The following is a 7,382-nucleotide window of genomic DNA, read 5'->3' on the forward strand; positions in this document are numbered from 1 at the left end:
AGGATAATGGCATCCACTGTAAATTTACAACATAATTTAAGAAGGGTTGACTTCCTATTATATAATTTAATCATACCAATAATAGTTTGCAGGGCTGGGGATGTAGCTCAGCTGGTAGAGTGCTTGCCTTGCAAGCAGAAGACCCTGGGTTCAATCCCTAGCACCGCAAAATAATAAAAATAATAATAGTTTGCAAAGTTGAGTCATGTTGAAACACACAATATCTCCTGTGCTTGACTTAAGAAAATTATTTTGTTCTTAAATGGGGTTGGCAAAAAGAACTTTAATAGCTGTATATGTGTTAGTGGTGCTATTATGAAAGGTAGGGTTCAAAACTGAACTGGAAATTGGCTTATACAAAGATTGTATGCTGAGCAGGTGTACTAATCAGACTCCATGGAGCATTTAATATGTTAATACATTTTGAATTAAGTAGCCTTTTTAAAAATGGCATTTTCCCCTCAAATATTAGCTTTTCTTGTTCGTCAACCTTGTTCCTGACATGGTCACTAATACTACATAATGCTATATAATGCTACATAAGTTTTAGATTATTTAATAAAAGTGGAAATAATTTTGAAGTATGTTTTTGAATAAAAGAAAATGTTCAGTGAATCCTGCAATCAAGTGAATAAAAGTGCTCATGTCAAAGCTGAGATTTACTCTACCTTGTGTGGGGTTTGGTCTTCTTTATATATATATAAAAAATATTTGAAATTTCAAAAAATATTTGAAAATGACTCCAAAGATATTAAATTCCAAGAACAGTATAAATAATACAAAACTTTAAATCCATTATTGTCATTTTTAGTTGATCTTCTATAAATATAATGAAGTGATTTTAAGTGAACATGCAGATTAAATGTTTAGTTTTATCCAAATGGGTTTATCTTATATTTTAGATAAGACTCCTTACCTAACGTCTTGAGTATCTATGCCTTTCCTCCAAATTCCTATGTTGAAGACATAATGCCAAGGTGATAATGTAACAGTGATGAGGAGTGATTAGATTAGGAGGGATTGGTGCCAATCCTCAAGATTGGGATTGGTGCCCTCATAAAAGGGTCTCCAAAGAGCTAGTTGACCTCTTTCACCACATAAGGACATGAAAGGGCTCTGTGAATCAGGAAGAGGACCTCACCAAACACCATAAGTATTGGTGCCTTGATCCTGGATGTCACAGCCTCCACACTGTGAGAAATAAGCTTCTGTTGTAATGTTGACCACCCATTTTATAGTGGTTTTTAAAAGAAGGTGAACAGACTAATAAGGAAGTTTCTGTGTAGCTACCAAACATAAACAAACTTCAATTAATTCAATTAAACACAGATGTTATTTGGATTTTGTTGACATGAAACAATTGAATTTTTTCATATTGGACACACTTCTGCTATTTTTGTTATTTTGTCCATTAGTCCTTTCTTTTAATTGTTTACTTATTTTTATTTGGGAACCTACCTAGCCTTAATTCTAATTCTATGTGGTCTGAATAGAGCTGATCTTACATACTGCTCCAAAAATATCACATGTCCCAGGACTAATCCAAACGAGCATCCATACCTCTTGCAGAAGAATTACTATCCTAGTGTCATTTACTAGGTCTACTATCCATTGTACAGAACCCAAGTCATTTTAATGTAATTGACTATAAACCCAGTTTGAAGAACTGGGTCATGATTGTTTCATGTTACTAATCTTAAACATATTCTGCAAACCATAAGGATTGGTTAGCAGATGCATTTTTAACCCATAATTAAGTCAATCAGTAGACAGTATTCCTCTGTCCACAGTGATTGACTCAGAATTAGGAAACAATCATAACTTTATCCAATAACTTTTGAATATAAGAAACCATATAAGGATTAGGGGGAAAATATATTTTCCCCATTGAACAATCATTATATTAATGTGAGGTTTGTATCTGCTTTGTGTATTTGCCACCATGATGAATCTCAAGTTCATGATGAAACATACATATGGCCAACAAATAGAAAAATCACAAAATAAAATATATCAGTCTATACCTAAAGATTTCCTACAAATAGATTTTGCAATTTAATGATCTAATAAATTAATATGCTCATTTAAGCATTTTTGATTGGACTCTCTCCTAAGTATACCCCCACAAATTTCAAACTGATTTACCTTTTCTATCCCTGGGCTTTCCAGTTACATAAACCAAGAAATCCTCTTTATTTTTTAAGGAAATATAGACAAGTTCTTATCACTTTCAAGTGGGAAAATAATGAGTAATGTAAGCACACTGTTTTGATCATTGGACATAGCCATAAATCTTCTCACCAGATATTTTATATATACAGATAGAAGATGACACACAATAGGTAGGCAGATAGATAGATAGATAGATAAATAGATAGGTAATTTTAAGCACAGTGGCATATTGCCTGTATTCTGTTGTTCCTATTCTAAGAAGGAGCTTATTTCAAGTAATATTAGAGGGTCTTTCCCTAAGGTAACTAGCATGTCTGCAAAAATTTTCAAAATAATGTTATTAAAAGCACTACATTTTTCAATTTAATTTGAACAATCTTTTAATTTGAACCTCTGAGAGCTCATTTAATTAATTCACATGAAGAAACATAATGAAAGTTTTAATATTGATCTGAAGAGACACAATTAAATCCTTGCGTATCAAGAGATTATTTTATAACAAGTTCATGAGCTCTGCCTACTCTCTAAGACTAACCCAACAATCTGAACTTGGGTTCTCACTCTATTCTGAGAAAATTGCCTCAGTCTTCAGCACAGCAAATAATATTTCTAGAACACAAATCAGATCAGGCATCCCCCTATTCAAAATGCTTCCATGCCTTCTCATCACTTAAATAGTGTGCTTTAAGACTAGCATTTGAGGACCTTCATGAACTGGTCTTGCCAACATGACCAGGAACATCTACCACTCACTATTTCCAATTATGAGCCTTGAGTTTCAAAAATGCTGAACTACAGATAGTTCCCTAAACATGGCATGCACTTTTAGGTTGCCATGCCTTTCCATGGGTTATTCCCTTTGCTTCCCTTCAGCAATACCAATCATAGGCCCTATACATCCTTCCAGTTTTGTTTTAGAAATTAAAATTTTATGTCACTTTTCCAATGTTAGCTAGAACCACACTTTTTATATTCTTCTACTCTGGTTAATAAGGAAGACTGACACAATTATGAATTTCAACAAAAGATACAAGATCCCTGGTTCAGAAATAAAGAATAGATTATTGCACAAAGAAATAGAGGTTGGTAGACCATCAACATTCCTGTGTTATTCACTTAAGTCACAATTCTTACAGAGCTACGTAAATTGGGTAAGAAGATAACTGAACAGGCAGTAGGTTGAGTTATGGAAGTGAACTTTGAACTTAGGGAACCTCATATTTTATATGGGTAGTAAGCATGCTTGTTCATTTCTTCTGAAAGGAGGCACTGTCCTTATTATGCTGGAAAGAAATCATGTATGCCTTTAGCTCAAGAAGGAGACGTCATTACTGTCTTCCAAGATGATTTTGTATGCAACCATTCTAGAAAAGATAGTAAAGAACAAAGGGAAGTTAGTGCCTTGCTTAACAGATGTGTATCAATGTGAGAAATCCATAAAGAATTGTCCCACATTGTCTAGGAACATCTAAATAAAACCTTTAAATCTTTAAAACTTAAACTGTAATGTGCCAAATTATTAAAATAACATTTTAAGGAAATATGTTCCACTTATTTCTCTCTTCATCAAGTACTTATTTTTCTTTTATTGACCAGATATTTTGATATTTCCTTTGTTACTAAAGTATAAATTCCATATATACGAGGATGTAGGAATCACTGACACTCACTTTACATATTATACTGTAAGAGCTGGAGGTACTTGGCAAGAGTTAGAATTACAGATTCAGAACAGCTATATTTGAACAAATGTTTAAGCACTCAGCAGAGGTGAAAAATGACTTTGATCCAAAATGAGTTATATTTTTTATTACTCAACAATGCAAAGTAGCCTCAAGGTGAACTTTGTATCTATTTGGAAAATTAGATTGTAACATGTCATTATTTCTCATATAACCTCATTGAAATGTGAGAATTTTTCTTGTCTCAAACTGAGCATATTAGCATCAGAATCTCCAACAAGGTAAAAACTGAAAACTTTATCATTGTGTTCAAATTCATACTTTATTTTTAACAACTTCGTTTTATGTATTAGAGTTAACTAAATATCATGTGACTGAGGTAGAACAGAATTCCAAAAGAAATTACAAATGGAGAAACTCACCAAAATTTTTTTCTTTGCCTTTTGGACATTTTAGCAGATCCCCATAGCTAATTGCTTAATATTTTTTTTTATATTTTAGAATACAATAATAAATTTATTGAGCTATTAACCATATAAGTCATAAATTCTTATGTACATCTGAAAGGTTATATAAACAGAAAACAACTAACTTAAGAACCAACTTATGATAATATAAGTTGGATTTATGACACTCATGGATATTGACTAGCACATTTAGAAATCAGGTATAGTAACCAAGTGTGGTGGTAGTAGCCAGTGACTTGGGAGGCTGAGGCAGGAAGATGCAAGTTTTAGGTCAGCCTGGGAAAGTTAGGACTGAGGAGTTGGCAGAGCACTCCTGGGTTCAATTCCCAGTAGCCCCCCACAAAAAAGAAAGAAATCTAGTACAGTAATTACCATTATTTCATGCTTATCCAGTATCAAAATGTGGGTTATCAGAATTGGTACACCTTGAGAATTAATTGTACACAACTCTCTCCCATCCACATCCAGTGTTAAAATACTGGTGAGTTAAAATCGGCCAAAAAGTTGAGAATTTACACAACAGAAATTGGCAGATGATTCCAACTAGGCCCTGCTCCTCTTTCCCTAAGAGCTAGTTGTTAAATAATGATGAGGACAACCCAGGTTACAATCTACAGAGTCATATCCCCCAAATTAGACTCTCATAACTAGGTTATCATCCAGTATAAAGACTTTGAAACCTAAAGAGATATTAATAATACTAATTATTTTCATATCTGAAGATATTTTCCACCTTTTTGTTTGAACAAAAAATTATAAATTATACCTACTCCAATAAACCCTGAATTCAAATTTGACAGGTGGGAAAATGTTCAGAATAATTTATTAAGTCTTAATTTCAAGATAGTTCTAAAATGCTGAAATAAGGCAAGTCTTCTGGGTATCTTAATAAAGACAAAGCAGTTGTTTGGCTTTTGAATACCAAAGAGAGCTCTATTATCAGTATTACTTATCTCATTCTAATTAGCCTCTTCTTAATAAGTTTCTCCTATGACTATGTACTTTACTCTGCATTTGAATTTTTCTGTATCTTCCATATATTTCCCTCAATTTCTCTCATTTTATCTCCTTTATTTAGAAGTTTCTTTCACTCTCCGTGTCTTTTTAATCTTTCCAAATCCCTCTATTTTTGCTTCCTTATTTCTACATGTTTATCTAATTCTATGAATGGCTTGAGATAATGGCTATTTTTGCTTTACTGTAATGATAGCCTAAAATACTAAAATGAATCTTAATTAATCTTAGTAATATTTTATGAATGCAAAATTTTAACTATCTCTATAACTACAATTATTTCAGAATTAATTTGATCAACAATTTGTTTATTCGGCCCATCAATTAAGTACAAACTACATCCCCACCTCTGTGTCAGGGACAGGTAAATTGTAAAGCAGAGATGGTCACCTTACAGAATTGTAATCCAGATTCATAAATGTGTTAGGATAGTAGTCTGAGAGATGCTTTTGGATGGTATATATGGGGCGCACTTAGGCAAAGCAGCACTAATTAAGAATTAAGAAGATTTTAGGACAAACTGCTCATGTCTAAGCTGAAGTCAGATAAAGAAGGCAGAACTGTTCAAAAGAAAGATCAAGTGTGAAGGGAAAATCACAAAGAGAGACAACCATATGCAACTGCCTCAATATGAAATAATGGCTAGTGTACATGCATAAAAATGAATAGGAAGAAAGCAGCGGCTATTTAAAGAACTGTACCCCATAAAACTGCCTTTCATCTACCTTGGACTTTGCAATGTTATTCATTGGTTGATAGACAACTTAATTACACAGGGGTTGCTTTTTATATCTATTGATCATTTGATTTACACCCTTTACTTTTACTATCCTTCTGAATATTTAGTTTTGATCTTTCTCTCTCTCCATCTCTCTCTCTCTCTCCTCCTACCTTTTTCTCCCACACAACCACAACCCGTCTCTTGCAATACCTTGCTTCCCAATTGCCAAGAAAGAACATGACCTGACCTATACTCTAAATTTTAACTGTGTTTCAAATGACCTCAGTTTTTTATTATCCATAATTATCTACCTGTAGATAATTTACCTAGGAAAATCCAATTCATCTTCATAAGATCATGTATTTTTTTTCATACGATGCCCTTCCTGCCACTTGCGTATTTGTGTGGAGCTTCCTAGGGATGGTGAAATGTATGGTAAAATCCCTTTTTATCTGATAGTAGCACATTACACACACAATCATTTTTCACATGCCTCCAGAAACTAATAAAACTTGATAGTTACTATAATAACTATATGAATATGTTATGTGCACCTGTCATGAGTGATTTTGGTCTACTTTTCTTAAGCAGGTATTCCCATCCCCCAGGAACTCTGTATGTTGACTTCTAAAGCTCATTGCTTTCCTCTTCTCCAGAGAATTGCAGTTGACTCAACAGAGGTCTTCTCTCCAAAAACTCGTGCCACAACAATTAATCACCAGCAACCAATTGTTGACTAATATGGAATTTTCTTAACATGACACTAACTTGTGCAGTTTCTACACCAGAATACAATATTGCCCAAATTTCTTCTCCCATCTATTTTCTCCTTCCCCTTCTTTTGAAAGCACTTTGGAATAAATCATTCCACAAGTACCCCTTTCTCAGCCTCTGCTTTTAGAAAACGCCTGAGACTGTAGTCAACACTTTGTGTTGGACAATGGGGACAGAAATTGTAAAATTTGGGCAACTGAAGCCTTTAAGTGCTAATCTTTAAAGAGCACCTACATCAGTTGCACCATCAATACATTTAAACAGAGAAAGCACATAATGCTTTAATAATATGACAAGTTAAAAAATTAACACTAGTGAGGATTTTAGTATGTCTTATTCTTGTTTGCCTATATGTTGCAGAAAGTCTGTAAGTTATTTTCCAGTATGACTTTGTAAGATATGGTTCCTGTGGCATAATATACTCCCCTCTGAAAAGGCCTAATTAACCTGTGACAAAGTTACCAGAAAAACATTTAAAAATCCTATGGTCTCATTAAGACACCTACGTTAAATTTCATCCAGAGGTCTGGATAGTTGGATAAATGATTTTTT

This window comes from Sciurus carolinensis, chromosome 1 (assembly GCF_902686445.1).
Source record: "Sciurus carolinensis chromosome 1, mSciCar1.2, whole genome shotgun sequence".
Taxonomy (NCBI): domain Eukaryota; kingdom Metazoa; phylum Chordata; class Mammalia; order Rodentia; family Sciuridae; genus Sciurus; species Sciurus carolinensis.